Source organism: Pinus tabuliformis, chromosome X (genome assembly GCF_031772625.1).
Source record: "Pinus tabuliformis cultivar Carrire ecotype Pingquan chromosome X, CPIR1, whole genome shotgun sequence".
Classification (NCBI taxonomy): domain Eukaryota; kingdom Viridiplantae; phylum Streptophyta; class Pinopsida; order Pinales; family Pinaceae; genus Pinus; species Pinus tabuliformis.
Window position 1 is genome coordinate 1586715719 of NC_142308.1, and position 14418 is coordinate 1586730136.

The window sequence follows — 14418 nt, forward strand, 5'->3', positions numbered from 1 at the left end:
GTTTATTTTTCTCAATAGCTTGTGTTAATGAGTTATTTCATGTGTTCCTTGGTCTGCATGTTGAATATATGTTTTATTATATGAAATGCAAGTGCTTGGTAATTGTTTGATTGTTTGTGGTTGCAGGAATTGACTTGAAGGAGGAGCTCATCCGGATCGTCAAGAACGGACTTCAACAACAGCGTTTTGGAATAAGGTAAGCCTAAACACTTGTAGTTTTCATGTTGTAAAAGGTGTATTTAGAGAAAGATCACTCCTTTTTGTCTTGTTTGTCATTAGAATGTCTTAGACTTCTAGGAAGGTCAGTCGTGTCCGCACCCTTGACAGATTCCGTGTGACAGAAACCTACTACGAGCAGAAGGATGACGAACTCACTATTTTCAGCCGCACCCACTTGGAATTCATTTCAAGATGCCATTAAGCAATAGTACTACCCTGTCAAAAGCTATGAGGATAAATACATAAAGTGGACCACGCTGCAGCAGGGACAGGACCAATATGTGCCGCAGTTCACAAATATTTTTCATACCCTTCTCACAAAGTTGGGTGTCAGGGATTCTGAGCTTCATTTGGTACTCAAATACCATATTTGACTACATAGGTACATCCAGGATGAGATGGGGTTCTTGGAAATCTCCTTCCTCGGCAAAACATACTGATACGCCGTCAAGATCGAGCAAAATTTTAAAGAGAAGAAGCAATACTTTCAATCAGCAAATCCGAAGCAAGGAAAAGGCTTCCCCAAACCGTAGAACCAAAGATAAAGCCAAGACGGTGTGACCCAAGACAACCCGTCAAAGACGCAAGAAAAGAACAACACCATGAAGCCAAAGAAGGACACAGGAAAGTGGTGTGAGTTCCATAAGAGACCCACTCGCAACACAAGTGAGTGTCGGACCAAGCGGTCACTGGTGGCGGAGTTGAAGGCTTTAGAATTAGATGCATGTTCTGACCCTGAGTCAAAACCCGACAAGAGGAATGAAAAAAGGGAAGCAAATCATTGATTCAGAGCCCAGTGCCATTGTTTCCACCGCCAAGGTCTAGAAGAATGAACCCAAAGATCCAAAGGAGGGGGAGCGTCTTTTCCACTCACAAATGTGGGTGAAGGGTTCGCTGCTAAAATTCATTGTCGATAGTGGCAGCAAAAAAACCTCATTTCAGCAGAGGTCATGAAGTGGATGAGACTACCAACCATACCACACCCGCAACTGTACAACATCAGGTGGCTTCACCAAGGACGAGATATCGGAGTCTACCAGTAGTGACGGCTTCCCTAAAACATCAAGCCCTTCACAGATGAGTTATTGTGTGATGTTGCACCGCTTGATGTTTGTGATGTAGTATTAGGCCAACCATACTTGTGGAAGCAACATCATGTGTATGCTTCAAGGCCTTGCATTGTTAATATTTCTTTGTGTAATACATTATACAGGATACCAGAGGTAGCCCACCTAGCGCCACTTCTTTGATCTCTACTAAGAAAGGCAGTAAGATCATCTCCCAGAGAAGGAAATTTATCTTCTATCTGGTTCGATCTCAAACTAAAGGGAAGATCGTAACCACATCCCTGGCCCTCGAGAAGGGTTCGTCGATGTCGCAGAAGTAGGTGGATATGGTCATGAAAGAAGACAAGGACATATTCTCCTCAACCACAGGGGTACCATTGCACTGTCAAGTCAAGCATTCATCTGATCTGACTTCCAGAGCACCTCTACCTAACGAGATGATATATCGTCACTGCATTCTAAAAAATTCCAAGTACAAGCAACAACATGATCAACATCAAAGTGTCACACAAGTTTCAGGTGGGCGATAAAGTCTGGTTGTATCTGCAGAAAGGATGCCCTACAAGAGCCCATCATAAGCTCATACCACTCCGATATGGTCCTTACACCATTACCAAGGCTGTGGGAAACAATGATTTGGAGCAAAACATTCCTCCATTCCTTCACTTGCACCGAGTGTTCAATGTGGACTACCCTCGACCATGCTTCCCAACATTACTGGACAAATCAGAGGTTGCAGAACAACTCACCAGGGACCAAGTTCAGTAGACATTTCCTTATCTCATGGAGGAACTCAACGCAATGGGGACCATTGCTTCCTAAGGGGGGAGGAATGATCCAAGTAGATGTTGGTGGCCACCTGCCTATCTCACTTGGACCCCCACAACTATCTCTTTCAGTTTTTTCAGTTTCCTTAATTGTAGCACAGTTTACTATTTTTTGCAGTTTTTCGAGTCCTCAACTTTTGGATCCATTTTGAGGCCCTAAACGAAATTTTTTGGGAAACTTGCAATCAACACTGGTCAATGGATAAATGTTTCTCATTCCAAATTTGTAGTCGTCAGATATATCTTTCTAACTAGGTACTGTGCGTGTCAAATGGAGATCGTATGCCAAAGTTACGACCCTGGGAAGTTGATGTACCAATTTACCCAAAACAGGGCCCATAGTTTGCCGCTTCATCTCCTAGGGTTAGGTTTTTGTATGTTTTGGGTTTTCTATTGTTTCTCAACAATAAATAGGCCTTCGAACCTCATTGTAACATAGTTCAAAGGCATGTAGCCACCACATCTCTCCTCGGAGATAAGCTACCATCGCCTGAGCTAGTTTATTTCCAGTTCTGTTTGTAAGCATATTTCAGTATTTTACATTAATGAAATTAAGTATTATTTATGTTGTATCTTTTTATTTATGGTTATCTCTATAATTTTTTGCATTCCTATTTAAATTTGGATCAGTGGTATCAGAGGGGTCTGCTCTTTCTCTATTTTTCCTTGCATGTTGTTGGGCATCAGGTCCCCCACAGTAGGTTTTGGGTGCAAAACCCATGTTTTGGCAAACAATATTGTAAGTTTCCACAAATTGAGGGCGCGGAGCATGAAGTGTACAATTGAGTCATAGGGTTGTTTGCCCTAAACATTGTATTGTAAACTAGTGTAAATTTAGCCTACCCATGGTCCACGGACCATGGGATTGTATAAATAGAGTGAGGCTCTAAGTTGTAAGAGGAAAGGAATGAAGGAATCGGTGAATTAGATAGGCTTAGTGAAGATTCTAACTGTCTTGGGTCATAGTAGTAGGTAGAGGCTCTCCAGCTGAGTGCGCAAAGGCCTAGTAGAGTCGCAGCTGAGTGGGCGGACCCTTGCAGCTGAGTGCACAGAGGCCTAGTAGAGTCCGCAGCTTAGTGCACGAACCCATACAGTTGAGTTTGCAGGGCAGTGTCGAATCTGTAAGCGGGTTTGAAGATTAATAAAGAGATTTTGATTCCTATTTCTGTGTATTTGATGTGCATTATATTCTTTATGGTGGTATTTATTTATGTAACGCACACACTGATAGGATTGTTGAATATGTTGTAATAAACATAACTCTTACACACACAAGTTAAGTAATTGGGTAAGTGGCAAGAGGGTTGGGTACTATACGGGTCACACCCCGAGTAGGGCTGTACAAAAGCCGCACCATCAGCTACAAGGGGATCGCAAGTGCGCGTAGTGACAAGTCAGACTGCAGACCTCCAGAAGCCCATCAGACATTGCAAGGGTGCAAAAACCTAGTTCTAGCACCCTCCCATACTACTTTGGGTGAGACCTCAGTCTGCGCTCTGCAGACTATTGCCGAAAGGGCCAGTAGTACTAGGATTTGCTTGGCTAAATCACCGCTGAATGTGGGTCAGGCCCCATTAAGCCAACAAACGGTTCTATTTCCAGGACTCGGATCTGCATAAAGGATGTCTGAGGTCGTGCCATTAGAATACTACAAAGAAAGAAATTGAAGAGTGGTTGGACAAGAAGATTCACGAGTTCACGGTGCAAGAAAACAAAAATACGTGAGTATCTAAGGAACAATGGCTGGATCACTACTTGTACACTGAAATCCACAACATTTTCTTTTCATCTTTTCCTTCTGAGTTGTATGACTAGATCGCAAAGTTAGCAGATAGCCAGGGAAGGTGTAGGTTCGACAAACCAATAGTGTGGACTCCAGAACTAGTGCGCAGACTAGAAGCCTCAGAAGAGAAGATAGCATAAGCTGTGGACCATTGGCTCGACCAAATAATAGGAGGATTTATCACTAAGTTCATGGTAGACATGACCGTCAGCTACAGTGAGGCAAAGCGACATTTTCTCAAGGGACCACGAGGTAAGTATATTAAATCTTTGAACACCTGGATTAAGACGCTATTGTGTGAAAAACGGGTTATACGAATAAATTAATGTTTGGGACTACGTGAAGCTAAAAGATCTACAGAAGCGGAAGTAGTGAGGAGTTGGAAAACAGTCCCTTAATTTCACCCTCGTGGGAAAGCGAGGAGGAGCTTGCAAAAGTCTCTCTGAGAAGTGCGGTCAGTTTGATAAGACAGATAATTCCACATTTACCACCCCCACCCACACCGCCACCTGTTTCACCCTCCTCATCTCCATCTCCACCCACTCCACCTCTGCCACCACTGCAGTTTAGTATGGTGAGTGCGATCAAACTGCCGGTGTTCAGAGGAGTAGGAAATGAAGATCCGGACCAATTCTGGTTTGTGGTAAGAGTAGTATGGGAAGCACAGGGTGTCGTGGATGAAAATATTAAAAAGGCTACATTGGTGAGTGCGCTACAGGATCACGCATTAACATGGTATATCAAGCATTCTAATGACCACCCGAATGCAAGAATTGTAGAGATCCAAACCACACTGAACAAGGAATTTAGCAGGCCAAAATCAAAGACACAATCAATCATTGGGTTTAAGGAGATCGCAATGCTCCTGGGCGAGACCCCCTGGGATCTGGACCAAAGGCTGAAGAGTACAATCCGAGAAGCGAACATGACATAAACAGATGCACAGCATTGCGCATGGTTTGTGGCCTCACTTACTCCATAATTAAGGACGGTGTTGTCATAGCAAAAACTTTCCACCCAGGCTGAAGCATTAGAGATGGCAATGAGATTGCATGAGACCCCTATACAAGACCTTGGGTTGGGAGTCCAACAAATCCATGCACAACTGTGGAATCTATGTCTAGAGATGCGAAGTTTGAAACAGGATAGGACAACTCGGCCGGAGGTGCATGAGGAAGTATGGTGCATAAAATGCAAAGGCCAAGGGCACGACAAGGACCATTGTCCAATGTTCGTGAACTACTTGGCAGGATAGGGACAATGACATTTAGACTGGAGGCACAAGCGGGTCGAGCTCGGCGTCTACATTATGGTGTTCGATCTTCCAGATAGGAGGAAAACATACCATGGATAATTGTCATCTATTGTAGAAGTATACGCAGACATCCTAGCAATTGTTTTGCAATTTCTGCAGGTCGATAAGCCATGATGAATGCACATGCCAAATCTATCAACTAATGATGGATCAGACTCCTGCCTACAGGGTGCAGACCAAAACACGAGCCCTCAAACCAAATGCAGGGATGTTGTGCACTAGGTTTCAGGGCCGCTGTCAAGGTCGAGGTGGAATGGGACCAGGAACGAGTCACGGAAAGGTAATTTATTACAATTGCGAAGGGCAAGGGCATTATGCCCGTGATTCTATGAACTAGAATAGGATATCATGTTGGTACTATAATCATTTTGATCATGAGGCAAAAGATTTCCCTTCACTGATAGCGAAGATGCGCGAAAAGGTTGTACTCCAGCCCCCTCTGACCTAGAATTTACAAATGATGAGGTCTGAACTGTGCAAAGAAGACCCAAATGTAAACATGATGCTCAGGAGTGGTATGGTCACGGGAGATGATGAAGGGAAGCAACTAGAAGACAACATGTGGGCTCACAAGGCTCCTACAAAGGAACCTGAGTTTGACTTCACACGCACAAAGTAGACATTCATTGAAGCTAAGAGAAGCTTCATGGAGGCCTCCACTTCAGGTAGTAAGGATCAACTAGAACCAGGGATGGATCCTTCAATGCTCACTACCTTTCTAGAGACATGCATGAAACTGTTGCATGACAACAAGGTAGTCAAAGGGCTATAGGAACTTATCACTAGGTGCATGGGGTCAGGAGAACCACGCGTGGTCCGAAAACTTGGAAAGCATGCATTATGCACAAGAAGGGAGATGAGGTTGACTATGCAAATAGGCGAGTACGAAATGGACCAGGTAATCCTGGATCTGGGTTCGAACATGAACGTACTACTAAGGCAAACATGGGAACGCATGGGTAGACCAGCGTTACAATGGTCCCCTATTCAGTTATGAATGGCGAACCAACATAAGATTTTGCCCATGGGAAGATTGCAAGGGACGATAGTTGATATTGAAGGCACGAGTGCATAGGCGGATTTTGAAGTGATAGAGATTATCGATGACACCAATCCCTATCCTGCGCTACTAGGAATATACTGGGCTACCGATATGAACGAAGTCATAAATCTAAAGAAGTGCAAAATGACGTTTAACAAAAAGTCACTACACGTAGTAGTACCACTGGACCCAGCCGAAGGAGTGCGATACACTGAACCAGTTCGCGATGATGATAGTGATGATGATCTCGACTGTATCAATAAGATAACTACACAAGGCGAGGATTGGGTGAATCCGACTATAGATGGAAGGATTTCATGGGAGTGTGAAAGCTCTTGCATTTCGAACTGAGGCAAAGAGATAGAGCAATGGCAGAATCAGATGTACGAAGTAACAACACTGAACTGCAACATAATGATCAGTTCAATGTGGTTCATAACAACAGAGGCAAGGGAGCTTCCGACATATGATGGATTGTCAGCAGTGGATGAATTTCTGAGAAAATTTGAAAGTGCAGTACCAGAGCTGCAGCGATTCAATGATCTGAAGTGGGCACTGCGTGCAACATCGGCACGATGGTGGGGTACACATCAAGGAACTTTTGAAGACTAGCACAGATGCAAAAGGATGATGTGCTTACATTTTGGAAAAGCCTAGCTTCAAACGAAAGCCAATCAGCTAGGGCAGAACAACTTGTGCACCCACCTTTCCCGATGGGTACAGACATATGCTGTACAATCCGCACAAGCACACACCACCCCTAGCCTAGAGAATTGGAGCAAACCACAGCAACAGGAAGGGTGATGCCCGTTACCAATTCTCCACGACGAGGCATTCAATAAGGTGTGTGGAGTACTGAACAAGGTTCACCAGAAGAGATGAACTAAATGGGACCTGCGCGTGCCAGTGGTTCGATGGGCCTATAGGACCATGTGCAAAAACCTGAGCGTGGAGATGATTCCAAAGGTGCGAAACAGAGTAGAATCCGAAATTTCTAAAGGGAATACCAAAAGGAATCCACACATAATATCCCCTGCAGTTATGAAAGCACGTGAAGACTAGGAAAAATGAATCACACAGCTACGCGAGGACAACCATATAATGATTCGAAAAGCAATTTGATGAGGGAACCTTAGATTTTGCAGTCTCAAAGAAGATCGAGTACGATTGAGGAAGAAAAGCATGTTGAAGGACGCTAAGATTAAAATACTGGAAAATGAGGTCACGCAAGTATGTCTCGTCGTTAAACCAAGGATGACAAGGCAAGATACAGATGGTCATACCACTACATTAGAATATTGTTGCCGAGAATTTATCTCTGCTACCATGGTTGAGACTGCACCACATAAGTTAAAGCACGCGACGCCAGCTGTCACAAGGGAAATTGAGGAGTGCCCACGAACTATACTGGAAGGCAAATTGAAGTCTCGCATAGATTGTGTGACCACCTGACTAGTCGTAGGGAGCATAGTCTCAGCGCTCCAGGTAGTTGAAAGAGAGCGCGAGACTCTAAAATAGTCTGTTTGGGAACTGTGCAGTGAAGGAGGTGCACGCAGAATCAACATGGTACAAGGTTCATGCCCGCGCACGAGAGGTTGCACTGCCACGAAGATAAATTGGGAAGTAACCATTGGTGTCACTGTTCATGACGAGATGTCCAATTTAAGGCAAAAGGGAGCAGACGGCGGGCAATTAAGACACGAATTAAGAGCTAGATTTGGGACGATCTGTCGCCAAGAATGCATTAATGACTCAGAAGTAGGGGGAGTGATCAAATTCAAATTCCAAAGATGCTATAAAACTCCCAAGGCTAGCCACGAGACAACACTTGTTCGTTTGAGATTTGAGCTATTACGAAGAGCACAGAGTATTGAGCACCAAGTGGTATTTGAGCCCCCAAGTTTGCGAACAACCATAGATAGTTCAAACAAGATGACAACTACTAGGAGAGATGTAGGTTTTGTAGACAGTACCACCAAGGAATTTGTGCAGAGCCCTACGTTGCAGGTTGAGGATGCACTGGAAATTTTAAATCACCTCGGACGCCGAGGCCCAAGAAGGATAAACAAGCAGCGGGACTAGTCCGCATGTCCTAGCGAAATCCACGGTTTGGTAAAATTTCTATGGAAGAAAAAGGCAAGGCTGTAAACATTGAGGCAGGTGATGAGGAGGAGGACCTCCAGGCTCTCGTAGATGAGATAGAGGCAGATGAAGAAATTGAAGAAGACATCCATCTAGTGCGTGCTGCAACAAAACTACCCAAGTACGTTCCTCCGTGGAAAGGGAAATCTAAAGTTCCAAAGGATTTGGATGTCGCTAAGAGCGCACTCCAAACCTCGCTCCTCCCAGATGGAATTCTGTTTGAGGGCTCGGCCTTGGGCCACGTGCCCAAAATGAAATTTCAAGACTGGGACCTCACAAACAATGAAAATTTACCACATTTAGAGACTAAGAACCTCATGAAATAGAGCAAGGAGGGGTCAGTCACAGTGCTAGAGTAGCAAAAATGGTTGCGTTGTGTGGAGAAGGACGGACTACACCACCTACTATGGATTCCGCACTTTCATTGTGCACCTATCACAATCTTTGTCATCAAGCAATTGCCTTGCCTGGTGCACGATCAGTACTTATGGCTGGAGGAGCCTATTCCCATCACGGCAGAGCTTATCCATAGAATTTCCCAGCTTTCGTGTAAGGGAAAGGACCCTACGGAGATAGCTAGCAAAAGCAGAGATTTGGCACTTGCAGAGGCCATGAAGAAGAAGTAAAAATTGGAAATGAAGAAGAGAGGCTATGCAATCAGTAGCATTAAAGATAAAGGGGTGGGCATAGCCACCCAATTGTTGGCCGAGAAGGTGATGAGAAAATGCCATAGAGACGAGGTACCAGTGTTGTTCATTGTGCTGGCAAAACAATGCGCGAAGGGGGTCCAATTCAACTAGGCCGAATTCCTCTGCGAAGAATTCCTAACCAGCTGCAAGGAAGCTCAAGAGTAGGGCAAGACCTTTCACTACGCGTGGTTGCTCTTGTCTATCTTACTAGTGACAAAGGAACTGCCTGAGGACAGTAAGTTCCCTCATATTGAACAGGACTTGCTAGAGGCTGCAAAATATGCATCGCTCTGGGCTACGAAGGAAGCCACACGGATCCGTGAGACTAAAATCTTCAGGATTCTCATGGATGTGAGCATCCAGATGTGGATTAATAGGAGGCCATGCCTATCCCCACAGTGTAAAATAGCCTGCAGAGCTTTGCAGACTTCAAGGTGGATATGCACAATGTGTATATCAAGGCGCGTAAGGATCTAGTGCAGACCATGTTACATAGTAATTTTTCACTGTCCTCATCTCAGTCCCTCTGCTGTGTCATGTATTAAATAAACATGTTCATATCTTCCCACTTATGCAAAAAGATTAAACAATGCTCTCTGATGCTGAAGAACTGACCCTTTTTCCTAAGTTTCTGCATCATCACTAGTAAGACATTAAAAGGCACAACGATCCCTTGTCATGAACTGTCTCATCACCACACCGTCGCCGAAGTACACCTGTTTCCCACGACGGTGTGATCTTAGGGATCGGCGCAAGACCACCTGCTATTTGTTGCGATGTCGTCGCTGAGACTTAGTTCATGACTTGCGACGATCCAGAATTGCCGAATTTGTTCAAACAGTTGGCCTTCTAGATGTCTCTAGAGCTGGTTGTTGGGTCAGTTTGGGTGTCTTTTCCTCCTCTAGGATGGTGGTTCCGCCTCTAGTGCAACCTCCCTTAAGGATAAGCTCCCTCTCCCTCATTTCATGGAGACTCCTTCTCCTATAAAATCACTCACCATTGTTATGATCTGCTAGTTCTTTAGTTGGGCAATGCTGGCTAGTTCTTTTGAGTTTGTAGATAGCTTTGGTGTGAGTGTGACAAGTGTGGGATTGCTAATAGTTTGATAAGAGGTTGTGGAATGCCTTAACCTTGTATTAGAGCTTGTGAGTGAGAGAGAGATACCATCTATTTGGGAGACCCATTCTTGAGAGTGAATGCTTGAAGAAACATACTGGATGGACCCTCTAAGAAGGCTTGTGATGTCAAGACTTGGTTGTAAGCTTTGCTCTTGATTCATTTTAATACAATCAATGATGATTTCCTATATCTTGTGTACAATTTACTTGATATCTTATGATTTCTTGACTTTATAAGTAAATATATCATTATTGTTCTCAGTCACGTGCTCTGTTGTTTTCTTGTGGTGTTTCAGGTTGATTGCTCATTGAGGAGAGATAAACGGAAGATGGAGCAATGCAATGGAACTTCATCAACCACCGGTTTGAGGTAGGCCTCCAACGATGACTATTTAAGGGAATCGATTATTGTTTTGTATTTTCTATGACTAGACCCACTCTAGGGTAGAGGGGTTTCCTCTGTCCATAGAGGGATCACTTTCCTACTTCACAAGTTGGTGACTCCACTGGGGAGTCCTTTGTATGTTTTTTCTCTTGTTTTATTTTGATTTAGTGTCTCTTGGATTTTGGGGTTAAACCATCAGTTTTTGGGTTACCTAGGTTAATCTGGGAATTCCCCTTACTGTTTGGAAGAATAGCCTGGTGTTTGTTTGGGAGTTTTCATTCATTTTCCATTAATTTCAAGCTCATCACTGAAAAGAGCTTGACAGTCGCGACGACGTCGCCCTATCTTTGTTTTGTAAACCTGTGCATCGTTGATTCCTATCGTACAGTCGCGACTATCCCTGAAATCGGCCTGTCATGGAATACAGGTGTACTCCTGCGATGACTTCGCTCTGTTGCTGCGACTATTGGCTTATCGTCACTAGTTGCTAGTTATATACCCATGACGATTCCTGTGTGAGTTGTTTTTACAACTTCTCCTCCTGAATTCACTAGTCTTGTTTATCCCCTGTCGTTTTCCTCTTTCCCATCAACTTGTTTTAATTGCTTTTAGTTAGGGTACTGTCTCTTTGGTTTCATTGAGTGAGTCTTCTGCTTTTAGGCCTTGTGACCTAGTTCTTTCAAGTTTTTGTCTGGCTTGCTTGTCTATCCAAGTTTCATCTGCAACTGTCTTATTGATTTGCTTGAGAATTTTTCATTGTTTGTTTCTTGCTGGTTGATTTTTAGTGTCGATTATTGAACCAATTTTTGGTATTGATTCAAATTCCTCACTACCAAGCATAGATCACAATTGTTTGGATTGATCAGTTCACACTTGCTTGTTTGTCTCTTTAAATTCAAAACAATCAAAATAAAAAAATTGCATTCATTTAGTATATGTAAGTGAAACTACATTTGCATTTCAAATTTTCATGTTTGAAAAATTGGAAAGTGAACTTTAAATCTATCACTAGTAGTATTGATGCACTGTAGGATTGGTGTGTTAAGGCATTGTGTTTCATAGTGCTTGCATTTTCTTATCTTGGTTTTGTCTTGGTTTGAGAATGAACTTTCTACCTTTCTGTAAGTAGGTGTTCATCGAAATGAAAGATGCTTTACTCATTCTAGTTGCATCTTAGGGTTTTGATATACATACGGTAGGGCCTGGAAATTCAAACCTAATTCAATATCAACTCTAAAATTAACTGAATGAACTTAACAACACATTGGAACTTAACGCACATTATTTAGAGGTCTAGGCTAGAGACGTGCTTTGGTGTCGTTAAACCTAGTCACTATTTCTTTCGCTTAAGGTTGGGTGATTCCTCCTTCTGTGACTCAATAGCTACCTAGCACGGACTTGTGCTCCCCATACCATCAAGTATATATCATCCTACATCCATAGGAAGCTGTGTATGCCGCCTTACAAACTATAATGCACCGAACACAACATTCGAGAAGATTGACTGCTGTACGGAAAGTCCTTGGTCATTTTTTCCTTCATTTGATCACCAAGTTGTATATGCATTTTTAGGGGTTGTTTGGTAAACCTTTTGCCTAGTTCTCCAGAGTAGTCACTTTCATTCCTTTTCGACTCCCTAAAAGAAGAGTTCCATCTGAGCACTTGTCCTTTTAGGCTCATTAAACCTCAAAAGAGATAGAGTCACCTTTTCGTCCTTTTCTTGACTCTTAAAAAATGAAAAGGTCAAGTTTTGTTCCTGTGTCATAAAATTTACTGCCACAAAATATTCCTAGTAACAGTTCGAGTTCTTGGTTATAGTACGAGTGGTTTTTAGGCTCATTCCCGATGGAAACTTTCCCCAAGTCTACTGGCCAATGTCTTCCCGTAGGTGGAACTCCTGGTCCGTTTCCTCCATTTGGAAATGCTGGCTCCATATATGGCAACCTTGTCTTTACCTGGGTTAACCATCGGTTTGCCCATGTGGTTGTTTTCAACCTTGGTGGTCCTGAGCATGATGACCCCTGTGCCGCCGTCTCCTTTGTTTGAATCATGGCATGATGATTCCAAGGTTGAGCCTACGCCTTCTTCCCCTGTTTCTTCGTCTTCATCTCCTACTTCGCCTGGTGAAAGTTCCACATCTACTAACTAGGAGACTAAGAAGAAGAAGAAGAAGTCTGATAAGCACGAGGCCACTCGTGCAACTATTTCCCCGAGTACATCTCAAGTCATAACACCTTTTTCTCCTCCGCAGAAGGCTAAGTTTCCTTGTAAATTATGCAAGGGTGATCATCTTCTTCGTGATTGTCTTGGCATTCCTAGGGTCTTAGAAGTATGGTCTCACGATCTAGCTCATCCCTGATCGTCCTCTGAAACTCATGTCAATGTTCAATCCTCAATTGGCAGTGATAAGAAGAAAGGGAAGGTTCGATTCCCCTGTAGGTTATGTGAAGGCAACCATCCCTTTCACCTTTGTCTGCTCATGGATAAAGCTTCAATTGTTTTGGAAAGTCTTACAGCTTCTTCACCCTGACTTCTCGTTGGTTATCAGAGGCTCTCTTCAGACCCTCTCCTGGTTGACAAAGAGATTAACTTAGATTCTTCTCTTGTCCACCCTTCTCTTCCTGAACCTGGCTATCCTCAGCCTATTCCAGACCAACCACTGGTAGGAGAGAGTGTCAACTTGGATTCACCGCCTGTTGATCACTCTGTTCCGGAAGAGAATCATTATTATACTGCTCATGTTCTTCTCGTCTCATCAGATTCTCCAGAGTCCGAGAACGACCTTCCTATCCTAGCTGATTCAGAGAATCCTTCTTTGGTTCCTGTAGAGCATGGGGGAAATCATACGACACCTCCACCAAGCAGTTTGGTCATTTCCTTAGACTGGAATCACTTGACTGCTTTTCACCTTCCATCCTATGTGCCTTTCCAGATTACAATACATGCCTATGATAAAGCAGTACCTAGCAGTGTCTTGGATGAGGGTGCTTCAGTTAGCCTCATGCCTTTCACTACTTGGCAAGCTTTGGGCTCCCCACAGCTTGTGCCGGTCACGCAAAATCTATTGGCGTTTGACGGAGGAACCAGTCAACCTTTAGGGATCCTTCCAAAGTTTCCTATTACTTTGGGAGGCAAAACCATCTATATAGACGTCATGGTTGTTCAAGGTGCCTTAGATTTCAGTCTTCTCCTTGGCTGTGACTATATTTATTCCATGGGGGCCCTTGTCTCTTCACTTTTTCGTGTGGTTTTTTTTCCACATGACAGAAGAATGGTGACCATAGATCAATTATCATTCTTTAGTCCCCCGGTGCCTCCTGTGAAACCGTCATCCCCTGTTGGTTCTTGCTCGCAAGCAGTACCTTCCCAGCCACAAGTCCATGATGTGGCTACCCATTTTGTCTCCACCTCTACTGATGATCATGCAGATGGTCTCGTACACCATGTATTGGGGGCATTGGAACCAAATCTGTCATTGGTGTCTAATGACATGTGTTTCTCTCGGAGCATGTTTCTTCCATCCCATGAAGACCTCTTGGGAGCCATGTTCTCATATGGCCCATGAACAGGAGTGCTGAGGATAGTTTGATCTTGTGTCAACCTCGTTAAAAAATGAAACAAGGATCATGGAGAAAAATTCCTTGTCTTGTGTCAAGCTCGTTAATAAATGAAACAAGGAGTCTTGAGGAAAGTTCTTGATCTTATGTCAACCTCGTTAAAAAACAAAATAAGGAGTGACAAGCATAGTTCCCGATCTTGTGTCAATCTTGTTAAAAAATGAATCAAGGAGTTATGAGGATAGTTCTTTTACTGTGTCAACCTCATTAAAAA